Genomic DNA, 23746 nt, shown 5'->3' on the forward strand with positions numbered 1-23746 from the left:
TGTGACATTTGTAAAGCATTTCTTGAGGAAACAATGATAGTTCCCCTCTCTGCTGTCGCTATCCCCAAACATCCTGGTACCAGCAACCCCCCAAGCTCCCCTCTCTGCTGGCGCTATCCCCAAACATCCTGGTACCAGCAACCCCCCAAGCTCCCCTCTCTGCTGGCGCTATCCCCAAACATCCTGGTACCAGCAACCCCCCAAGCTCCCCTCTCTGCTGTCGCTATCCCCAAACATCCTGGTACCAGCAACCCCCCAAGCTCCCCTCTCTGCTGGCGCTATCCCCAAACATCCTGGTACCAGCAACCCCCCAAGCTCCCCTCTCTGCTGGCGCTATCCCCAAACATCCTGGTACCAGCAACCCCCCAAGCTCCCCTCTCTGCTGGCGCTATCCCCAAACATCCTGGTACCAGCAACCCCCCAAGCTCCCCTCTCTGCTGGCGCTATCCTCAAACATCCAGGTACCAGCTACCCCCCAAGTTCTCCTCTCTGCTGTCGCTAACCCCACAGCGTTATGGTACCAGCTGTCGTTACGCAATAGTCAGCCCCGCCCTCAACCTCACAACATCCAAGGAGTGACTACTGACCAGCTCTCCGTCCAACGGGTCCAAAAAATCTCTAAGCCTTCGAGTATTACCCTGAAGCAAGTCTAGTAGAGATGATATATCTAAGCTGGTGTCGAAGGAGACTCAACTAGCCTTTAACTACCTACAGTCCAAGAGTTATGGCCTTTCCCAGTTAAGAAGCAATCAGCTGAGTAGCCCTCACACCTGCACAACCTCAATAACCACTCCTATTAACGGTAGCGCCCCCTCTAAGTACAACGTGCGCTTGTTACAGACTAGTCAAAATCCTCTTTGAAATAGAAGCAAAGCAGACCTGGCTGTTGTCCTTCGAACACTTCAGATCTTCATCACTCAGTCACCTTTGTCTATTCTCCAAGTCTGTTGCTGCAACTTTGAGATCCTAGGGTTGAGGCAGAGTAAGGCAGCCAAATCAGGAACCAGGGCTGAGGGTCAAGGGGTCTTGTCCCTTCTGGCGGTGCGAAGTCTCAACTTCCCCATGGCTCCAGGGTGCCAGACCTCTCTTCTTGGTCCCCTTGGCCTTATATACCCTTTCAACCCATGCCTCTATAAGGCGTACGTGACCTCTCGAGCATGCAACTACCTCATCGGAAAGTCCCAGCCATTCCCACATATACCCTGCTTCCCTCCCTTACTTTCCTCGTGACCATCTTAGTTTCAGATCCTTAATTGGGACACAGCTCTGGGGCAAGTCCAGACATGTTCGGACTTGCCTTTTTCCCTTGCCTCTGTATCTAACACATTGTTTGATTATTACTTCAATTACAGTTTTATATATGGTGTATGATCATCATAAGTAAATTCAAAATATCTTGTCCCATAATCATCAAAAAATCAAAATGCAAGATTCACTTGCTCAGGCCTTCATGATCTGTTGTCTGCATTAGTCTGGAATGATCCCACCTCCTCATACCAGTTTTCACAACACAGTGACCCCCCAATACTTACGTCCAGTTACCTGAAATTTTTTTCAGTTATTAAAAAATCCAGGGTGGCACCCAGTACCTCAGCGTTCCCGAATTATACATGTCAACAAAAATACGCCCAACTCTCCGGAATATATTCGGTTTTGGTGTTTCTTCCTCCTGTGTTTGATCAATTTGTGGCTCAATCTTGGTTTTTTCCACCCTGGATTCCATTCTGTCTATCTTGATTTTTAAAGACACGATCTGCTTATTCAATTCCTCGTTCTCCCTAGTAAGGCACAGCAGTTTTTCTGACTTTTCTTTTAAAGATTTTTCCGCGTCATTTTTTGCCATGGCCCGCTTCCGTTCTAGTTTAATTGTTAATTGTTGCATGTTGCAATAATCATTTTGCATTCTTTCAATTGTTGTTCTCGCTTCCTCCAATTCCAAATTAACTTTAATCATTTGTTTTTTATAATACCCATTCGAACTTATGAGTTTGCAATTCTCTACATGCCAATTTGTTGGGTCGTCGGTCCTGTTCAGTCTCTCTAGTTTCCTCTTCAGACTCTCCACTGTTTTCTGAAGCTGCTCATTTTCACTGTTCAGCTTCATCTGGTTCTTCTGGAGAATCTCTAACTTTTGTAACGTGAAATCTTTCTCCGCCATTGTTTCTTTCTCGTTCGAACCTTAAACTGCAAATGAATTTCTCTGTGGAATCTGGGAATACAAAGACAGTCACCAGTGATGTCACAAACAGGATGTGTGACATCACAGTTCAACATCATAGCCACAAGAAGTCTGTTGGGTGTGGGGGGGGGGGAAGGGGGGATGTTTTTAAAAATAAAAAAACTTTATTAACACTGTATAACGACAGAGAGAAACATTTGTTCTGCCTCAAGAAAAAACAAATGCAGATAAACATGTTCAAGAAAAAGAAAAAGCTAAGGGGCTTCGGTTCCCAACTGTACATTCAAAGCAATACAGATTTCAATTGTTTTAATATCTATTTTTTGTCTTTGATGGTCGGGATATAAAACTTAACTTCATGGTAAAATGCAGCAAGGCATGGCTTCCCCTACCTGGAACAGTGAATATGATATTTAGCTAGTGACAATAAAGGATTTATCAGAAACTCTGAATTGTTGAGCTTCTAGTGAGGCCAAGTAAGAATCTTCCCATAACAGCATAAATTGTGCTTCTATGTTGTTGTGGATAAAGTCACATGTATTGCTAACTAAGGCTAGGCGCCTGACTACAAATATGGTAATAGGCAGTCAGAAAGGTTCGGCTGAGGAGCCGAGTGTGAATAAAACACCAAGAGACAGGTAGTAAGTTTAAGTTATTGTATTCAAGCTTACAGTTTTGCATAAATTTATGGACCAGTTCGGCAAACATCAAAGAAGCTCATAAACCGACGACCCACCAGAACCGCACACGGTAAAAAGCTCTGCCAGGATCCAAACAACTGCTCTCTTAGAACCTCGGGAGGTTCAAACTCCTGTCATTCATTTTTATGTCGTGTCTCCCAGTCCTCCCTCATCGCCCCCTGGTGGTCCCAGTGCTCCCTTGTCCCTTCGCAAGTCAGTCACTGCTCTCCTTATGCATTGCTATGGGCAGGCCCCAATTATCTTGAGACATTTTATTTAAATTGAATGGAAACAAAAATCAAAGAAGGCAAAACATATATATGTATCACCACATGCTTTTTGAGGAATTAGGAAGCTACAGCAGAAAAAAGCTTCTCTGATCCCAGCAAACAAAGAGGGCTGAGACTTCAGAGAGGACCAGCAGCAAGTTCTATACCCATACCAACTTATACCAAGTTGTATTACCTATGCTGAAACGTTTTCTAAAAAAAACACACAGATGCAGACTATTCAGGCAAAAACTTCTTCTGTTTGACAGTTTTTTTCCCATAGTGTTTCACAGTTGTTGCTTTAAGTTTTATCGTGACTCTGCTTCCTGTCTTCTACATAATAAGTAGATAAATACATGAATAAGTAAATTAATAAAATTTGCATCATTCACTAAGAGAGCAATAATGTTAACGTACAATGTTTTTTGTGAGCCATATGAGCCAAGAGCTGCCTGCTTTTTCCTATCTTTTACTCATGTTGGTTTATCTGACGCCCCATTAAAGGTAGATTCAAATGTGAAGTTAAAAGTTTTCTGAAACATCAACTTCCGCCAAATCTATATGTAGGCTATTTCTCATTTGCAATACATCGTGTTACATACTTTGCACGTGCCTTAGAATGAATGATGTACAATTGACAGTGTGATGCCATCTTTTTTTTTTCTTAATCGTTGCTTGACCAATTAAATTTGAGCCAGCTGGCATTACAAACTAACTTAATTGTAATACAACTGGGATTGAATTGGAATGTATATAACCTGTCTTTACAGCTAGATTGATTTGAAAAAATTGTTTCTATATGAAATAGAAATGTTTGTTTTGATATGTCTTGTTGTAAACCAGCTCTGTATAAATAAACTCAGTAATTTGACTACGAAACGTTGCCGTTTTAGGAAAGCAGACTGATGCAAATATGGTTTATCCAAAACTTGAGGTCATCCATCATCGACGGCCTGCTTGTGTGCATCCATGTAGGCAAAATCACACTCGCAGCTCTTTAACCAACTGTGTCATGTACATGCGTGATTTAGAGACAGATTTTAAACAGAGGCACTCAGGATCATTAAACTCAGTGGATGCTGCGTTTTGCCTTTAGCACATCCCATGACAACACAATTCTGTCAACTCCTGTGCATAACCTTTTTTGTTGCTGTAGTAATTGCCGATTAAGAGTCTGTTAGAAAAACAAGAATAAGTCAAGTGTGGAGGTTGAAACTGAGAGACACCGTAAGAGGATGGCAAAGGAAAGAAAAGAAAATGAGTAAGCTCCGAAATAAAACAATCTTGTATCTGAAAAGTAAGACAGAGAAAACTGGGCAAATAAGACAATAAAACTACAGATAGTCAGAATCAACTATTGCTGATGACAGGCTATTGTAATCAATCTATTAGAGAAAAAGCAATCATATAAGCATTCATGGCTAGATTTAATAGAATTTGTTAAAGAGCTCCAACAAGAACACGAGCATTCACCTGCTTTCACATCAATATTTAAATATCAAAGTACATCAAGTCTATCATCAAGTGTCAAAGAGTTTTAAAGAAAGCGTAAACTTCCAAACAGTCACATCGTGGCTCAAACAAAAACAGCCAAAGCGGTTCGCTTCAGCCTTCCTGTGATTTTTGATCTCAGAGGGGTTCAACTCCTGAAGAGCCTGACGTCCTGTCACCATGGCCACCCTGAGTGTTATGCATGAAGCCCACTTTAATTTGAATCTCCATGCACAGAAAACTTTCTGCTGCCTTTGTTGGTTTTCAGGAAGAGGCACAATCCCTTGGTGAAACTAAAAACAAACATTTATTCATCCATTATAATTATAAGGCTATTAAGTCGTTGTAATGTCAATTGATTATTGAAAGAAATTCACAATAGAGGGACCAGTCTCTCTATAAGAAAAATTTAAAACTGAACACATAAACACCCATTAATGATAAGAAGCAACAGGAGGAATGACTGCTTAGAAAGACACAGACCGATCGGATGCGTATCCGATTCAAAAGTGATCTAACGTCCTGGTGGGATTCATCCAACCTGAATGTCATTGATACTCGACAAACGTCACTATTCTGCGTCCTGATACGTGTAAGCAGGAAGAAAAGCAACAACCATGGCGTACTGTAAGCCCAGATCTGAAATTTTAGTCAAATACATGGGAGACAGCCTCAGAGAGCCTCAGAAAATCCTGTCGCATGACTTTGCTCTGAAGCACCGTGACAGAAAACCGTACGGTCTAGATAAATTTCGAAAACATTTTACCGGAGCAGACATGCGTATCAATGTCAGGACCGATTTTGATACCAATCGTGCAATATTTGTGGGCGTGATGGCGATTTCAAAATTATTTTGGGGTCAAAAATTCTCTTCATTTCTCACTCTAGCAGAGGGGCAATCAGTCTGAGGCACACTCTAATTTTAGGAAAAATGAAAAACGTTGGGTCGCTTAGAGACAAATTGTGGACAAACCGTAATTGGTATGGACGAGCCGTCTTCACTTTCGAAGAAATCACGGACATATCTACAAAATGAAATTTGAATGGCATTTCTACGTGAATTTGTGACGACACAGAAAATCCTCAAAAATAGGGTATTTTTAGGATTTTTCCCATTGACTTATAATGGGTTTTTTTTGTAGTTTTTTGCGAATTATGTCGCCATGTTAACCCCAAATCCCACCAAAAGTAATAGCTCCAATGGCGTGAATTTTCGGCACGTTTTGATACCTCATTTGTAGGTGTGCACGCAGCGGTATGAGCCGCATTAACGGTTACGGAAGAAAAATAAAGATTAAAGAGACCCTTGTTGGGTGTAGACCCTTGTTGGGTGTAGAGTAATAGGTTCCTGCCATTGCTTTGCATGGCAGGCCCCAACTACTTGGAGTAGGGTTGACTCACCTCTCTTTGTTATAACAGTAAGTGTTCTCTATTGTCACAGGTAATGACACAGACTCCAGTCATCTTTTTTTGCTACCCTCCATTGTCATCTTTCACAGAGCTGTAGCTGCCGTTTATTTGCAGGGCAGTTACCAACAAAGACATATGCTGCAAGTCTTTACATTGAAATCTATGTACAAATCGTATTTAGTCATGGTATAGTTCAATCTGCACCTTGCTTAGTTTCACATAAACATGTTGTTACAATGATTGGTATCAGAGTTGCTGTCTCGGAGGATGACAACAAAACAAGCCTGTATCTACCCTGCTGACAGGGGTAATATCCCACTTTGTAAACGGCCTCTTTGTCTGGTGTGACATTTGCTAAATGGAAACCTTTGAATTTGATGGGAACTTTCAGCTATTCTCAGAGACGGATGTTTTTTTTCAATGTTCTTACCAAAGACAAACACGGCTTGCTGGCTGACTGCAGTATTGATAGCTTTTAGTGATTATTTAGTTTTATGTGATTGGCCATTCACCTTTGACCCTAGCATCTACCCTTCCCCCATGTTTAATAGACATGTTGATGCTGACTAAACACATACAGTGAGAGTTGTGCATAATTTCTGTCTGGACTATTATTATTATAAGTACTACATGTGTGTGTGTGTAACATGTAGATTTAGAGGCTGATTTCTTAATATTGAATTAAATAGGTAAAAATATCTCACTATGGTTATTTCACATTTTGTTTCTTTGTTTTTTTTTGTCAAGTAGATTTTCAAGATGGGGTAGAATCTCATCTGTCAGTTTTCACTGATAACTCAATCTGTACTGTCCTTGGAGCATAGCTCAGCCTTGCTATGTTTCATAATTTCCTACATAGTTGAGACAAGTGTTTTCATATTTTTAAAAAATAATACACTGAAATGCTTCTTTATAAAATTGAGTATCTCATGTTGAACACTTGCTTGGCATAGTAAAAGGCACATAACAAGGCTTCGTTAAAGAGCACATCTAAAACAGTTTAAAAGACAAATCTGAGAAATGTTGATAAAATGGTCTACAAAGCTGCTTCATTTAATCATGAAAATCACATGGTTAAGGTGTAATTAGAGAAAATGTAGATCAAATGGCTCAATGAAAGGTGTTTTTAGCTAGTTTCATTAGCAGTTAGCATAATTAGCACGCTGATCTTCAACGCAGGCCCTGTGCATTTTCCAAATTTTACATACTCCTGCTTTGTGTTCACATTTTCCAAAAGGAAAACAATATTTCCTATTTGTTTGTCCCCCATGCCCTCCCATTGTAATTGGAGATCGGGAACTTAAAAGAATAAAACAAATCCATGTTCTTTATTCCAACTGGTCCTCATGTTGCTGCTGAATCTCAGCAGCTAATTTATTACTACTGCAATAATTTTGTATAATTTCTTGTTATAAGTGCAAAAACATACATTAACAACATAATAAACATCCATTGTGTGTAATCAAACTTTTAAGCACTAAAATGTTTTGACAGAAGGTTATGCTTTGCAGCAAATTACTCCAAAGTAAGTTTAATACTTTTGAGTTTTAAGCTCCAAAGTTGTAGTTTAATGGCCAACTTTAGCTAAGCTGCCATATCTAAAATAAATAGATAAATAAGTCCATTGATATATTTTAAACATTTGTTAATAGATTGTAAATGTCTATGTAGATTTTAGTCCTTTCATGTTCAACAGTTTTGGCTGTAAGCCAGTAAAATCAGTCAAAATATGATGATTAGGATCACAGGGCCATCCTGATCCAAGATTTACATCAGATCATCCCCGTATCTTGTCTGATACCATTTAATGTTAAAGTAATGCATTTGGTAGCTCAATAACATGTTGAATAACTGAAGCCTCCTTTAATTTTTGCATTCAGCTGTTTGTGTATGTGGGCTGAGATAATGAATCTACATCTCCCTAGATTACCTCTGTTTATATATATATATCAGATTGTCTGTCTGCCTGGTTCTGACCTGGTTTCTTGTTTTAGAGACATGACACAGATTATAAAACATTAGTAAATTAATAACTAGTCCAAATATTCCCCAGCAGCCCACGTCAACACATAAATGGTTATCTGTTAAAATGAGGGCTTGAAGCACCAAATGTTTTGAGCCGCAGACACATAGTCTCACTGATATGTCTGTATATCAGACATGCCAGTCTGATGAGATGTGTTTGGGGTTAGACTACAGCCAAGGTAATGTTTGTAAGATCCCAATGTACCTTCATCAGACTTATTAGTTCTTGGTGTGAAGAGAAACATAGGAGTTTCTCACGATGTTGCGTACAAATGCATTATGTTGAGGATAAAAGTCACCCATCAGCTATAAAAAGAAGGTGGGAACTTATCTTGAAGACACAGCAATGCTTTAAGCAGTTTGATGTTTTGGATAAAAGTCTATGCTGAGCAGCTTTGTAGTGTAATGTTACATTAATGTCGCTGCCAGTGCAATATGGCTGTAATGCTAGAGGTGATTCACAGTATGATCACTTCAGAAGTATAATAGCTTAACAACAAAAGTACAGAACAAAGAATCAATTAAAATCAATAACTTATCAGAATTGAGCTCAAACGAATATTAACTAATTAGCTGCAAGTGAACCATTTTGTTGCTCCAGTGTAACAAGACAGATGAAAATGCACATAAAAGAAATCCACCGACATCAGCAGGGAATGGGTTTCTTTTTACCTTCCTTTTGCCTTAAGCAAGTAAAGCACAGTGTGGAGTGTTTGAGATCAGAGGATTGACCTGAGCTCTGGAGAAAATTCTCACTTTTACCTTCAAAAACCTGAGCTTCGTTTCCCGCTTTATTGTGGCTAATTTTTCCACTTTGTACTTTGATATGTTATCTATTTTTTATCTGCAGCATTTTATGGCTGAATCTGATTCCCAATGAAACATTCAGTTTTCTATTTTGATGAGACAAAACCTTGCGTGAGAACATCTGTCATTTCCGCTTTGGACAGACATAGCTTCAAAGACTTTTTGATTCAGAAAGGTATATTTTTAAACTAATTATCTGCTTTGAAAAACAAGGCAAATACAGATAATGAATAATTTACTTTTAAGATTTTAAGGTTTTCTGGCTCTAAAACAGTCATTCTATTGTGCTGTCCCCCTTTGTGATGCAAGATGTTACTACTGTGGCTGTGTATGAAATGGACATGTGTTATCAAACAGCATGAAATCTCTTCTTTGGAGTGTAAAAAAAACCCCAACACAACTGCCTTTTGTTTAGATGTAGTGCATATGTTGTCTGGGCCCATTTGCATAAATGATGCACACTTTATAAGACATTTAACTGTTTGCAGTCAGATGTTGACTTGGTGTGCTTTCTCTTCTCTTTGTCTTTGTGGGACACAGACAGCCATCTATCACAACCTGATCGGAGCTCCTATGTCTGCGCTTATGTTAATGATTTAGGGTCTCTTTGGGACACTGAGGGGAGGACGTGGCACGTGGTAACTAAGGGTCAGCTGGGACTGTCGCAGAGCAGCAGCTGTTAAAGAAGTGACTGGAAGGAGGCCATAGGAAGGAGGAATATGTGAGAGTACAAAGAGGGGAGTGGCAGGGGAGGTGTTAGATTGATGAATGACGGAGGAGATGGAGGCGATATGGAAAGAAGGAGGAGAGGGTGGCAATGATGTGTTTGTCACAAGAGACTAAGTCATGCCAATATCCTGTTTTATTCTCTGAATGTGTTAGGTAAACTTATCTTTCTCACATAATTTGGCCGGGTTTGAAGCAATAAGCTTTAAAAAGTTAACACAGATAGTGAAATTCTGCTACAAAAGCTCGTCAGGAGATTAAAATGCAAACATAAATAAAACATTCTGACAAAGCAGAGAACCGTGCAATTAACTGATAATGTGATGGTGTAACTAAAGCGAATGAAAGAGCGAAAACTCAATGAGTGCTGTACAAAGTCAGATTGTGTCTCATTAAATGAGCTTTCCTATGGCGAAACAAGACAAGGAAATGATGCTCCAATGGAGGGAGAGATACTGAGGGGGGAAATGAGAGCTACAGATCACTGTCTGTCCCTCCTGCTGCCTCCATTTACCATCATTGATCGTACAGCCAGGCTGAATTGATGCCTACCTGCTGTACTCAGACGGTCTGTGTCTGTATTAATGTGTACAAGTGATGGGAGCAGGGTGCCTGCATGTTTCAGTGGTTGGCTGAGTGTTGCAGTTCTCATATTTCTCTTTCTAATAAATGCCCTTACAGGTATAGAGAAATGAGAAAAGCCCTGCTACGTGAGGACATGTTGCCACAAGAGGGTTAGCAACATCAGTGAAGCTGTCAAAATATTCAGACTCTACTTAATTGTTCTTTTAACATCTGGCACTTTGGCGCAAAACACTTGGGATATGAGAAGTCATTCACAACACTGTCACCTGAATCTCCCTGAAAATATTAGAGAAATATTTTCTTTTTTTTTCCTGGAGTGTTCAGACAGCTTCTTCTGCATCAAAACTCCTACTTCTTTAATGCAAAGGTTTATAGCAACAGTTGATCTGATTTGTTTTATGGCAACGGTGATGGAGCATGTTGACATCTCCCCAAAATTATGACTTTATTGTAGTCTTGAATTTACCTCAGTACTCCAAACAAAGGTGAGAGAACAATATGCACGTATTTAATTTCTATTTTGATGCTAAACATTGCAAAAAATACAAACACTATTGCACATTAAAATTATATCAGGCATCACAAACGTAGTCCTTTCTAAGATTTTATTTTTACCTGAAGAGAATACACCTAAGCTGAGCTGTCACAACAAAGAATAGGAAGAGCAATTGTAGAAAAAAAGCACAAGTTATATAAGGCAACAGATTAGACCAAAATTAAAGTCTTTGGTCTAAATGCAATTCACAATGTGCACCGGAAAATGTCTAAATACACCCAGCCTACAGTTATCTTGGTGGTGGCAGCATCATGCTTTTCCTTAGGGTTAGTGAAGCTGATCAGAGCTGATTTATGGGGCTAAATACATTTGAATTCCTGCAAGAAAACCCTGTTAGAGTCTGAAAAAGCCTTTAGACTTGGACAGATGTTCACCTGCCAGCCAAACAGTCCAATTGCTTTCACTCAAAGCATGTACATGTTTTTATACAAAGTATTAAATCTTTCCTTCCACAAATTGTGCAGTGCAATGTGTTTTTCTCACATGAAATCGCTACAAAAACATATTAAAGTATTAAAGTTTGTTTAAAATTGACCAAATGTGGAGAAGAGAGTTCATGTTAGTCTTTTGTGAGATCAGGTTAACAGGAAGCTTTATTTACGTGAACATATTCGATTTGATGTTCATTTAGTTGGTCCATTTAGAGTTTGGCAATTAACACATTTTATGAGTTTGATCTTTACAGAAGCCTTGTCAAAATCCCATATTGCCATCATTATCAAGGCTTTTATGCAGGACACCCTGATTGCCAACGTTTGGATTGGTGCTTGAGAAAAGCAGCTGATTGTTTTGCCACGAAAAAAGCTGGCGTGTCCTTGATCAGCCCGTTTTTTTTGTTCACCATCCAAACTGGCATTGCTCCTGTCAGTCTCTCGTTCAGCCATCTGTACACGGTAATTGTACCATTTACCATTTTCACCCCCCACCCCTTTGACCGAAAGTAGTTTTTTAACTCTGCCTCACCCATTTCCTTTCTTCTTCACGTCTGCTCCCCACTTCCAGCGGTGCATCCTTTGCACTCTCTCTCTGAGTGCCTCTCCGTGGGGGCAATGTAGATAGTTGGGTGGCTTTGTGCTTGACACGTGTGTTGGAAGGGGGGCGCACAAAGACACACACACACCCACACATCCACGTAAACATACTCATTCATATGCACGTTCAGTTTGTATTATCTGTAAGATGCTCAGCTGTGAGGCCCCTGGCCCTAATGCTCTGTGTGTGGGGTGAGGGCAGGACCCCCATTGTCCCATAGATTAACCACCACACACTCAAATACACCCCCACATGCTTCCCGGGACCCCTATGGGGTCTCTTAAATGTGGATGTGCCTTCAGGCAGAAAATCATGGGGCAATTTCCAGCAGGGTCCAGCTGAGGACCTGGGGAGGGGGGTGCTGGAGTCTTTCAGTTTGAAGATTTACATATTGTTCGATCTTTTGTCTGTTATTTGGAATGACAGAAGTTAGTTTGAAGCCTTTTGTTCTTCTGTACTTTAATAAAAAAACATCCAGGAAATTGGAATAAGAATCTAAATGGTGATGTGAATTGACAATGCAAACATCTGTTTAACCATAAATTGAATTACTGTCTTTCTGTATGTCACTGGTTTTAAGATGCAAATGTTACATTCATGCAACACACATGGTTGTAAAAAGCAACAGGAACGATGCAGTTAAAGAAGCTAGAATTTTAGTTTAGTTCATACATCAACTAAAAGGCGATGCATGATCTTCAGCATGTTTGCCTAAATTTTGTCTTTGTTTTTATTCTAAATAGGGGAACATTGGCACATATAGTGAAGGTTTTGTGATAATCAATGCATTTTTTGTCAAGACATTTAAGGTTAATCAAACAGCATTCAGATTTTTCTATCATTCTCTCCATTAGTAGTCATTAATTATAAGTATTCAAAGCAAAAACAACCTTATACCACCTGTCAGAGAGAGTATCGTGAATATTACAAAAATTTTTTTGCCATATTTTCCTGACTTTGCGTCATCCATGTTGATGAAAGGTTCCAGTTACACATCATGATCAGTTGGTTGCTTTTTAGGCAACTATATGGGAACTGTCGGCTTTGACTTGGAAATGTGAAATGCCGACGTCCACACTCTAAGTCAGGATGGTCAGGAACATCTCCCCCAGTGTTCTGACGTTCTGTGCTACCTCGTCAGATTTTCCTACCATTGTTGGTGAAGTGCGCAGCGGAGCGGAGACGCCTGCAGTAAATCCTAGGTGATAGAGAGGTGGATACTTCATGTCCACAAGTATAAATTAACATTTAGTGCATTAGTTGAAGAGAAGAGAAAAATGATACGCAAGTTACTCTGGACTAAAGTCGCAAGACCAGGCAACCATGAAAAAAACTGTGACTTATAGTCAGGAAAATACGGTAATGCCAGAGAGCAATCCATCAAGGACATTATAGGATGCCCTATCTGTAACTATATATTTCATGGAAATATGTGTCCAATGTAAGAAGACAATGAAATTGCTGTATTTCACCAGATGTTAACCTCCTTCCCTTTGTGTCTGAGAATGGGGTAGTTCAGTAACAGTGTTTTCTTTGACGTCACCCAGCCACTAAATGTGTCCTCCCTGTTAATTGCAGATGTGTGAGAACAGAAGTCAGGCAAACCATCAATTACTGTCTCAAAGCTGTATTGCTGCATGTCATGTTTGGACGCCTGAGCTGATGTGATGTAATGATATGACAGTCGTATTCTTGGACTTGAGGTTTCGTGGGCATTTTGGTTTTCTGGTAGTGATGGCAGTCCTGAGCGAAGGAGGAGGAAGTAAAGTGGTTGGGCCTGAGTTCTTTATGGTTTGCTTTAGTCTTTATTACCACTTCCTGTATATGCCTGTCTGTGTTAATGCTTTTCTGAATTCTATGCAGAGAACTACTTAGAAGAAGCCTAATTACACATGTTCAGATTTGGGTGAATTTACAACATGACAAAAGTTAAAGGTGACTGTGAGAACATTAGACTGGAACAAAAGGGAGTGGCACTGAAAGTGATGTTAATTGCAAATAAAACTAACGGAGACGTCTTGTACTTACTTTTTAAAATTTTTCTATATGAGCATGTGACCCAAGTCTTAACTCCTGCATGGTATTTAAATATTTGCTTGTTTACATCGGCCTTTCATACACGTCTGAACCAATTCCCTCATATTTTGTAAGAGTATTTATCTAGCTGAAGCAACTCAGGATGTTGGACGTACCCTGTGATTTCTGTCAGTATGTAGTGACACCAGTTCCATTAGGTCCTGAAGGTTGGAAGCTAAATCAATAAATGAACTGGACCTTGCAGACTTTGGGGAAGAACATTTTACTGTATATTCGTTTCACCTGCAAGCGGTTTTAACTTTGTAGCTGATCCGTGTAAACCAATGTGACACCCTAGACGTGACTGGCCTCCTGCACCTTGATGCCAATATTGTGCACATGCTGTGCAAGTGCTAGGCATGCGGCACGTGTAGGGGTTTAAGCGTATGTGCACATGTGTGCGTTGCCGTTGCAGACGGGGGAGGGTCAGGTTGGTGTGATTGGTTGGCTCTGTGTGAGCTCTTTGTAAAACCGGAGGGGGAGCCGGAAAGGGAAGGGAGGTGAACCGGGTGTTTCTCTCAGCTGCCGGCTGGTCTGGTTGCTGTTGGTAACTTTGCTTGATGAGATCAGAGGGATCAGCTTTCAGGCTTCCATGTCTCGTGCTCTCACTCCCTTCTCTCCCTCTCTGCTCAGTGGCTCTTTCTCGGAAAGACTGAAGTGGAACTGAAACTGGAGTTGGGCTGAGAGTGTGTTCAGAGCTGCTGGTTGTCCACTGTAAGCGTCATGACTGCGCTGCCTTGGAAACCCTCAATGGAGTTGGAGCAGAAGCGAGCCTGGGGGAGGTGAGGGAGAAGTGATAGCCTTAGGACAGATAAGCTCCAGGGAGGGAGAGGAGAGAGAGAGGGGGGTGGAGGAAGGAGGTGGGCAGCTCTCTGAGTAAAGAGTCTCTCTCTTTCAGTTGTGGTCAGAGTTGCGTGCTGTTTGTCTCTTTCTTGCACTCTTCTCTGTTTGCGACTGGGTGAAGGAGATATGCTGCTTTTTGTTTGAAGGAGTTTGATGTTTCTTCATATCATCGTTTAGACATTCATGGATTCAGACTGAGCTGCAACGTGAGGTGAGATATGAAAAGTAATTACAAACAATTTGAGCTATTCTTTTATCAGAAAAGGTGAGGTGAATCTTTGTTTGAATGAGATTACTTCTATTAAAGCTGTTGGTGACAGGTTCTCCAATTACGCACGCAGTGCTTTAGGCTTAAAAGCAGAACTCTCACGACTTCTTTTTCATTCTGTTTACATTAAAGGAGATCAGCCTCGCTCTGTTGCTTCTGAAGATAAACTCAGTCTTGTCTCCTCTAGCCAAGGTACCTTTCTATGAGCTCCTCCTCACTCCATTTCACCTCACTTCACTTATCTTCTGCTGCCTTTAATTCCCCTAATGGTCCGAAGGTCTCAGCTGGCCAGCTGGGATACCCCCGGTGTGTGTGTGTGTGTGTGTGTGTGCGTGTGTGTGTGTGTGTGCTTTTGTTTGGAGCAGACCCATGTTGAGTGCTCTCGTATAAGCTACCCCTGGATTTCCTCTGCTCGAATACAATAATAGGATGGATCCTGGCGTCTATTTTTAAACCCCTTGTTTTTGTATTTGTAAGAGACACCTCCGATGTGAGTGCATGCTCCGCGCCGTCTGCGGCAGCTTTTCTCACAGGACTGTGTTTAGTCTATGGATTGCGCTGGGAATGTGTGTTTGTTTGGTTCGTTCGGGGATAAAGCCATATCAGCTCTCTTTTTTTGACTTCATCCTTTTGTTTTGTCAGCTGCTGACCTCTGTTTCTCTCACTGTTATTCTTTCTTTCTCTTTCCATGTCCTCCATTGTTTGTTTTCATTCACTCTCTTTATTCATGGGTATTCATGTGCAACATTCAACCACCCACAGTCTGTGCCTGATTTTTTATTTTTTTATTGTTTTACATTAGTTATTCCTTTCTTTTCTTTTAATTGAGATTTCCTCTAACCCTTTCAGTTTCAGTTCTTTGCCTTTTGAAGACGGTGAAAAAATTTCTTCAAAGTGTTATTTGTTCATGTGTTGGTGTGTGTTCGGGTGTACAGAGTTGTGTGGATTTACAGTTCCCTGTGCTTCTCTTTGTTAAAAATAGTTCTTGTTACCAAGATGTGGAAAGAAAAGAGATGCTTCAAAAACTCTTGAAGAACATAATTTGGATTAATTTTTGTTTATGATTGACAAATTAAATGTATCAGACTTATCTTTCAGTGGCATGCAAACATAGACTTATTTTGTTTGAAACACTCTGGTAAAGCCTTCCTACGCATATGTAGCTTATGCAAATTGATCATAGTTATCCAAGCTGCCAGTGTTTCTATCTTTCTTTTTTTTAACTTTTATAAGTATTCTGTGACATGAGCATTATACTTTAGGGGGCCATATTTATTGCACATGTGCGTTACTGCTACAAAATCAAAAAAGGACTAATCAGATTTTGCGGCAGTGATTGAATAATAATGATTCTCAACATATGCCATGCAGACGCTCTGTTTGCTAAGAGAAAAATGTATTTACCTCAGCATGCTAAGTGTTTAGAGCAGTTCAAGCAGATGGATGTCAGACCTGTTTTCCGTTAAGCCCAGCTAATAATTATCTGACAGCTCGTACTCAAAAGAGCAATGTACTTTCATCCCAAGATAATTAGGCAATCATTAAGCAGAGGAAAAAATAATAATTTAACGGGAATACTTCTTGTGTTCTTTTTTTTTTTTTAAGTTTTGGCTTGTACAACACAATGACAATAACAATGCTGAATGTTCAAGTAGAATAAAACAGCTCAATAAAATTATAGTTTTCTTCAGTTATCTGAAAAAACATAATCGTAACATTTTGAAAACTGTTTTAGCAACTTTTATTAGATACTAGCTGTTAGCGCTAGTAGCATTGCTAACTGTGACATCAGCTGCTCCATGTAAATATTCCTCCTTATTGATATTGTTCAAGTGATTACTGATATTCCCAATCCTCTATGCTCTAGGAAGGTCGCATTTTGAAGACCTCTTCCTGTGCATCCAGGAAGAGGTTGAATGCACAAAAATGTAAATATAACAATAGTTTTTTATTTTATTTAGCTTCCCTGTTGTCTGCAGAAGGTCTTTGTTTCTTGTTTCTAAATATCCAAGGTTATCTTCTCAGTTCATTGTAGAAATATCAGAAACTTTTGTTTCTTTGAATATTTTTGAAAAACTGTGCTTTCTTCTTCTCAAGATTAAAATAACTTCAAAGAAGGTCATGCTTCTTAGCGGAGGGCTCACTCCGCAGCAGCAAAAATGTTCAGATGGCAGAGAACTGCAACAGGCTTTCCCCTTACATTTAAACGTTAAGTAGTCTCTTAAATCAACCATTGACAGTCCTTACTCTGTTTCACAAAATGTGCTTTTTTCCTGCAATTTTCGATCCATGCATGCATTTTTGCAGATATACCATCATTTATGTTGAGATGAGAAATAGTGTGACTGCAGTTTAACTGTCCACCTCTGATCTACACTCAGTTTGTTAGCACAGAATACGTTAAAGCAAATCTTTTAGTACGTGGGTTGATTCTTACTATATTTTCATCCTGGAAATATCAGCTTAGCTCTAAGTAATGGAGACAGCCTTGCAGAGCTGCTTACATAATCACTGGTGTTTCTTAATAAGAATTATAAATGATTCATTAGTTACTACAAGGACCATTAATTAATGCACCATTGATAAGATGTAATTGATAATCTTATGCCAGTTCATTAAATTGATCTCATTAAACTGTAAAAATGTACAGTTACATCAATCACTCTGAGATTCTGGGTTAAATTCACTATCCAGTGTTGAGGAAAAACTATGACGCCTTATGGGTTTCTTCTGTTTTTGCTATTTTCATCCATCCAACACTCTTATCCCAGTGGGGTCCTGAGGGATACCGGTGCCCATCTCCAGTGGTCAATGCATGAGAGGCCGGGTCACACTGGACAGGTCGCCAGTCCATCGCGGGGCAACTCAAAGACAGACAGGACAAACAACCATGCACGCACACACCCACACCTAAGGAGAATTTAGAATGACCAATTAACCTGACAGTCTTGTTTTTAGAAGCCAGACCATCTGGAGAGAACCTACATATGCAAAGGGAGAACATGCAAACTCCATGCAAAAAAAAACCCCAGACGGAAATTCGAACCTAGGACATAGTCGGTGTATGCCAACAGTGCTACCAACTGTGCAAATGTTTTTTCATCACACATGATGTGATATTTCACATCATCTAACCACTTTTAGATATGATTCAATACATAAAGCAATTTCAAATGATCATTTCATTGATTTATTGGATAAATCAGTGTTTTATTTATTTTTGGAGAATGGCTTTCATTATTATTTGCTGAGCACAAAGCTTTATTAGCTTTTTAAGCCTTTTCAAACTGATGGATATCAGTAACTTTTTCTCTCTCTTTTTTTTAAGATCAGGTCATTATGCATTTGCTTTTATCCCACTTCAGATTGTCTGACAGGTTCTGTTAAGTGATTTCTTGGTTCTATAAACCTGGCAGTAATCAGGCCTGTGTGTGGCTTAGTATGAATTTGAATCAAAAAATATAGTTCGCCACAGTAAATTCCTGATTTAACAAGGAATTAAATAATTTTTACACAAGGCCAGGTTGGTTTGGATATATAACATCCTGTGAAAATTACTTTTATTTCTATGTAGTTAGTTGAAATTCTGATCTTAAATTTTTAAGTGAGACAAAATAAAAAACTGAAAAAACTGTACCATGGCAAATACATTTACATGGTGTTATTACGGGACATTTACTTTCTCCACTTTATTCGCCATCCACCTATCGATATGTGCTCTGCTCTAAGACAACCATCCAGTAAAACAGTCTGTGACCTAAATACGGCTTTCAGCATCCAAGAGTTGAAACATTTCTTCAGTTGCGTTTGACTTGTGTGGGCGTGACACGTTTCATCACTTGTTCAAGTGCTTCACTGCTAAACAAGAAACAAGCGAGGCAGCAGGAGTGTGTCGCATCCATACAGACTTTGATTCAGTTTCATTACCTCAGAGGTTGTGAATCTGCCACCGTTATCCCAGAGAGCTTTATGGATGGCATCTCCAAGGCCTTTTCTGTGTCTTCGTGTGTGCGTGTTTGTGAGAAATGAACAGGTTTAGGCCAATTCCCTTTAAAGGGGTACTTGATCATAGCAGCACTAATAGTCCTCCCTCAGGGTACCATGGATTTTAAGGTGTCTGGGCACAGAAGTACGTGAACTCTTGAGAAGAAAGCATAGTTTTGTGTTTGTGTTCATACATCGGTTGTATTTTTTTTTTTTTTTACTTCATCCTACATTAAATATCTTGGTCAAAATTTCTCTTTCACTTCCTTGATAAGCAGGGATCCAATTCACTATTTAAGAGAAATAACTTTGTGGAGGATTTTTCTTTAACATTTCTAGAGAAAATCTGATGAATACAAGAGGAAGATGTGGGGTTGGAACATGATTCATTAGGGAGATGTCTGCTACTGGAGTTACTTTATAAAGAGTTCAGACTGTAGCGGAACAGAGAAGGGAAGGAATTATGCTTCGGGAACACATAAAAAAAAATGCATTGGGGGAAACTTCACCAAAGGCAGGCAGAAACTGCATAATTTTATTTCTGTACGAGTGGCTCTGTCACTGTGAGTCAGCATGAGTACTGATTTGCAGCCGCGTGTGAATTCGCTTGTGTCCTATGTTTTGCAGATGGTGCTTTTACTGAATGCTGAACTTGCATTGATTTCCTCCTGCTGGACGCTGGGGCATTTGGTGACAGGCCTGAGATAAGTTGTACCAACTGATAGGGAGGCAGCTCCGCAGAAGTCTCCATGGATTTATTGATACATAGGCCAGGGAACAGAAAACACGGATTAGTTAACAAGAAAGAAGAGAGTTTTGAAAGAATTAAAGTGTGGAGAGAAAGAAAAGTTTTGAATAGAATCCATGTGAGGTGATTGTTAAAATAAAAGTAAAATTTTTAAAAGGGAGAAAATATCCTAAAGTCATTTGTTTCTTTATGATTTTATTCAACATTTTCATCAGCTGTTATAGACAGTTATGCAGTATTTTTTCTGACTTTTTTTTTACACACTTGAATATTTCAGATCATCAAATAAAATTTCTAATCTAAGAAACCTGAGAACCTGAGAAAATAGAAAAATCAGTTTACAAAAAATCTATTTATTAAGCTAAGAGGTTGCTGTAACCAACTTGCACATATATGTGCAAACAAAAACTACCCAATAAAATTAATATCAACTTCTGTCACTCTTGGCAGTAATAACAGCCATTTAATATTTTTGATAACTAGCTGTTAGTCCTTTATGTCAGCATGCAGGAGTTTTGGCCCACTTTTCTTTATAAATGGTTTTAAGCCAGCCAGGTTGAAGGACAGAACATAAACAGACTGCTAAGGTCGTGGCACAGCAATCCAATGTATTTTAAGAGTTGTCTGATGATCTGAAACATTTCTATCAAAGCCTTAGAGTGCACTTCTGTATGTAGCTGAAGATATTTTCTGGAGCCGGGCGGCATTTGTCTCTTTAGCTGCTCAGGGATTCCTTTAGTCGGAATGAATGTCAGCAATGTTGAGAGGCAGGCAGTTTGTTTAATGTAGTGGGCACATCTGTTGCTATGAAGACACTCTGTATAACATAAATATAGATGTGTGTTTTTCAGTGTGTGTGGGGTTGCCTGTGAGCTCTGGCATGTTGACGTTGGTGCCAGAAGTGGAAGATGGAAGATTGGTCCATTTAGTGATTCATTAGTCTTACATCATCTTTCGATTCAGTACTACACTTCTGGTTTATTTGTCTTTAAACTTATCTTAAGTGAATCAAGCCTTTAAAGCTATGGTAAAATGACTATATTTAGGTGGAGGAACTGATTTTATAAAATGAATTCTGTTTGCCCTTTACCTATTCTCTTATTTGGGATGGCAAACGAATCAAAGACTTCAGATTTTTATTAGTTTTTTTCCTTCTACCTTTGCAATTATATACCACTTTATATTGGCCTACCAGATGAAAAACGTTGACATTTATAGTTGTGATGTGAGGCATCATTTCAGGGAATTATGAACACACTCTGCTTGACCTACCAAAAATATTCTGTAGTTTAAAATATTTTTATGATTTGGCAATCCTTTATAAATAAAATATTATCTGAGTCATTTGACCATGTTTGCCTGAACATTTTGGCCATGTTGCATAAAGCTGTCATTTTGTTTTCTTGAATCAATAGAAAGAGTTTAAGGAAAATTATTAGTTTTAGAGGTTTCTTTGCTTTATTAATTTTAAAAGTTGTTCTGTAAAAGCAGGAACTGAGTCTGCAACTTAGCCTGGGCTAGCGGGCCTAGTAACCCGGTGATAGCTGCTTGCAGTTCTAGTTTCCTTTGTACTTCTGAAAGCTGAAAGTTACAGTCAATCTATCTTTTTTTGCTTAAGATGACTAATTAACTCTTTGTCTGGGCAGACAGTCAGCTGCTTTCAGAAAATGTTGTCTGTACGGACGTATGAGTGGTACCGACTGACTCATCTGATTATTGGCTGGGGAAGAAAAAAAAAAGGAATTTCCAAAGATGTCAAAATTATTATTGTGCTCTTTAAGGGGGCAAATACAATAGAAGTTTCCTGTTGTTAATGTCGGCAGGTGGCAGGAATAAGGCTCTAGATAAGCTGACTCAAGCACAAATGTGAATACAATGTTCTTGACTGAGACAAGAAACAGGAAGGCTGAATCACAGTAGAACTTTATGGGCTCATTCTTTGTTATTTTTATGTCCCTGGTTGGCCTTAGTTGACCCGACTGGGAGGTTCTAGTCCCGTCCTGTACTAGAATGTTACAGTCTCTATTGAGCAAAAAATGTTCAAGTAAGTTTATATTTTATTTCAATACTTTAAGCTCATATCTGACCTTTTGCAGCAGTGCAGGTGAAAGCAGTGTTTTGTCTCACTGTGTTGAGCTGCTATATTTGTGTGTGTTTGTGTGTTCAAATCCTGTCTGCACTGTCAGAAGCTCACTGGACAAGTTTCAGTAAAACACTGTGCAAGTTAGACAGCCGCTCAGAGTCCCCTCTTCCGATCTTACAGTGGTGCACACACGCCGTCATCACAATCTCTCAGTCTGCTGAAGCTTGTTAATACGGGTACAGCAGGAGAGGCCAGATGACGCCAGCCCACTCACCAGGTGCACATTACAGCCTGTCTGCCCTGTCGTTGCCTTCTCATCTCAGTCTGAGCCACTTTTTGATAAAGATTGTACTAAACTTACCAACTTCTGACAGCTTGCTTCCTGTCTCTAATCACTTTGGTTCAGTTTCTGTGTTCCTCGTTCCTTTTGAATGTTTGATAGTAAAGTAAATCTATAGAGAAGAAAGATTCCTCTCCCCTTTATGTGATAACTTGTGATCTCTAAGGAGCAGCTGCAGCTGTTATCAATTTATTGAACCTCACCTGTTATTTATATTCATATGAAAACTGAAAACTTCCTTTCTGATGTTGTGTTTTCTGGGCAGAACCATTCCTTCTCCACAAATGTTGTGACCATTGAGATCCGATGATTGAGATCCGAGGAGTTCAGTTGCGGCCTCATCTTACCAGATTAAAGCTTCAACAGCATTTCAAAGATTAGAAATGAAGGAATTAGAAATACAACTATTGCCATTGGTAGGTTTTGCAACAGTAACACTGTCTTGCGAAGGTCCATTTGAGTCTACCAATTGTACCACTTTGTTCAAAACTTTGATAAGGAGAAACATTTTTATAAGCCATCAGTTCATATTAAACCAGGTATTAATGAAATGGTACCAGAGATAATTTCTAAATACTGACAGACTTCAGCTTTTTGGTTTGCTATCCCTTTATGTTCTGTTTCATTTAATTTTTTTTACCAGTAACTTAACTAGTGCTTTGATTTTCTTTACATGTATAGATTACTGGTGTTGTTTTGTACACCTGGTATAAATTTTATGCCAGTGGGTTCATTAGAAAAATTTAAACTGAGGAAACATTGACCTGACCATACAGGTATAGCAGCAGGACAGAGGGGAGAATGAAGGAGCTAATCGGGAGAACTGACAAGACGGAGGAAGGTCGGCAAAGTAAACAACAGATGGCATAAGCACGTTCCTGCTATTTGCAGCAGCAGACAATGTGCCGGCCCAACACTGGCCTCCTGAGAAGTTACTATGCAATCATGACTGTTATGACATGGGATCAAAGGTCAAGTGCTTCGTTGATGATGATTTAACATGCCAAATTGTCAGCCACATGCCAGGCCAGACCCGACCAGAACAAACCGAGGCTCGTGTAGAAACACATCGTAAGTTTTGTAGTTTGGTACTGATGAGTCCAGAATCTTACATGCAGCTTCCTCTCCTTGCCTACCTGTCAACTGGGCTGACACACACACAAAGAGGCAGCTGTCTGTTTTATGTGTAGGGGGTGTGAATGTGTGTGTGTGCCTGTCCTCTCACACTTAGCGGTGAGCAGAGTAGAGGCAGACATTAGTCATGATGGCTGCCAGCTGCAATGACCTTATTCATGGTGGAAAAATGAGAGAGAAAGAATGACGAAAATGAAAGCAGCAAAGATGAAACACTTTTGTTTGCACTTTGGCTGACTTTGTAAGGAACACTTTTAGTTTTAGTTTTGACATGTTCGTTTGAGTACATTTGAGTTCTTTGACTGTCTGGACCGGGTTTTAGTTTCATGTTTAAGCTGTTCTCTGGTGATGGAAACCGGATTGTCAAAGTAAGGTGACACATTATTAAATTCTCCCATTTTCAACCAACCACATACATCGAGTGATTGGAGATGCATTAAAAAGAACATATTTATTTTATAATATGCCATTACTTATGTTACTGATTGGTTAATTATATTTTGTTAAAAA

General features: G+C 39.5%; 1 protein-coding gene across 6 annotated transcripts in view; it reads left to right on the forward strand.

Moving 5' to 3' along the window:
* The window catches only part of LOC102237248 (SPRY domain-containing SOCS box protein 4-like), a 78636-nt gene that overhangs the window by 21353 nt on the left and 33537 nt on the right, over window positions 1-23746 (forward strand). Inside the window, exons 1-2 of one of the 6 annotated variants that reach the window (XM_023336023.1) lie at window positions 14705-14890; window positions 15080-15139. The exons of 2 other annotated variants lie outside the window; for them this stretch is intronic. The gene's annotated coding sequence lies outside the window, so the exon portion shown is untranslated. Of the gene's footprint in view, window positions 1-14407; window positions 14619-14704; window positions 14891-15079; window positions 15140-22495; window positions 22519-23746 lie in introns of those variants that run through there. 3 more of the 6 variants (XM_023336025.1, XM_005797072.3, XM_023336026.1) reach the window with 3 other exon arrangements.

Source organism: Xiphophorus maculatus, chromosome 6 (assembly GCF_002775205.1).
Source record: "Xiphophorus maculatus strain JP 163 A chromosome 6, X_maculatus-5.0-male, whole genome shotgun sequence".
Classification (NCBI taxonomy): domain Eukaryota; kingdom Metazoa; phylum Chordata; class Actinopteri; order Cyprinodontiformes; family Poeciliidae; genus Xiphophorus; species Xiphophorus maculatus.